This window comes from Euprymna scolopes, chromosome 5 (assembly GCF_053919585.1).
Source record: "Euprymna scolopes isolate OS-2025 chromosome 5, ASM5391958v1, whole genome shotgun sequence".
Classification (NCBI taxonomy): Eukaryota; Metazoa; Mollusca; class Cephalopoda; order Sepiida; family Sepiolidae; genus Euprymna; species Euprymna scolopes.
In genome coordinates, this window is record NC_136486.1 from 45619240 (window position 1) to 45620671 (window position 1432).

A 1432-nucleotide genomic window follows, 5' to 3' on the forward strand; every position below is an offset into this window, starting at 1 on the left:
GAATATTGTATCGTTAATAGTTTAAAATTTATTAAACGCGTAAAAAAAGATATTATTACCCCAGCGCGAAGGTATTGAGCGTTTAAAAGATATAAGTTAATATTACTCAGAATTTAATGAAGGATTAATAAATGATTAATCTGACAAAGAGTAATAAGTATTCTAACTCAACGTATTTACATAAAAATGTATTCCTAGATTCATAATGATCGACTCATTACATTAAGAGATAAGGTGCACGCACATACTTATGCATTTATGAGGAAATATGTTATTCCATTATATTTCATCTTTTAATTATACAAATCATGCTTATTTATTAATCTCAATATATGTTAAATATGACTACATATTATATACAAATAAATGACAAAAGATATATATTCCAAATTCCAAGCTGTTGCCACTTTACTGTTTATCTATTTCCGCATGTTAAAATTATCAATCCTTGGCAGCGCATGTTTCGTAGTGTAGGAACAATCACGTAAATATAGGAAAATGTACACAGACACACATACAGGCAGACAGACAACAGACACGTTCTCTTTTATGGATATACTAGCATGGGTACCCAGCTTTTCGCGGGTATTTGGAGGTGTGTGTTGAGCAAAAAAAAAAAAAAAAAAAAAAAAAAGCGGTCAATTTTTTTAAAACTTGCCCCCTACTATGACCCCTTGAAATTTAGTAATTTGGGCTCGAATTAATTGATTAAGTTAGATCTATGTCCAAGGAACCTCTATCTAAAATTTCAAGTGTTTAGACCCAAAATTGTCGGAGGAGGTTGGTAGAGTTCTCAAAGGTCAAATCGTTGAACATTGACTCCTTAATCGCAAAATTTTTGGCCAAAGACGAATCACATCATTGTTCCCAAATATCAGTACCCTGTATATTAAATTTCCAGTCTGTGGACTAAAAATTGACAGAGTTATTGGAAGGGAAATGTACACACACAGACACACAGAAAGATAAACAGACACGTTCACTTATATATACTCGGTTGTATATCTATGGCATAATCACGTTGACACACCGGTTCCCGTCAGATCACCGAAGTTAAGCAACATTGAGCCTGGTCATTACTAAAATGGGTGACCAATTTGGGAAGTCCAGGTGCTGTATGTAGGAGTACGTCGACACCTCCCTGCAAAAAGTTGCAAAAACCTAACGTCGTCATCTCCCCTAACGGGGATATACATGCGACTGGGGACCACTTGTGAATTTCATACTCCCATGAAACTTCCTCCTTCGGAGGAAGCCGGTTAAACCCTGAATAGGGTTGTTGCTGACTGCACACACACTCGGTTGTACAACACGAAGCTGAATTCGTTAGTCAACGCTGTGACCTGTCAACGACGACTATCTCCGTCTATCATTTGAAAACTGTCGCTATTTGAATTTAGTCTAAGTCTCGACCAAGCACGACTTGATCTTC

At 36.2% G+C, this 1432-nt stretch overlaps 1 pseudogene; it reads left to right on the top strand.

Annotated features, from left to right (window-relative positions):
• Positions 1 to 1003: 1003 nt before the first annotated feature.
• On the top strand, positions 1004 to 1122 carry LOC145277348 (5S ribosomal RNA; annotated as a pseudogene).
• Positions 1123 to 1432: the final 310 nt, after the last annotated feature.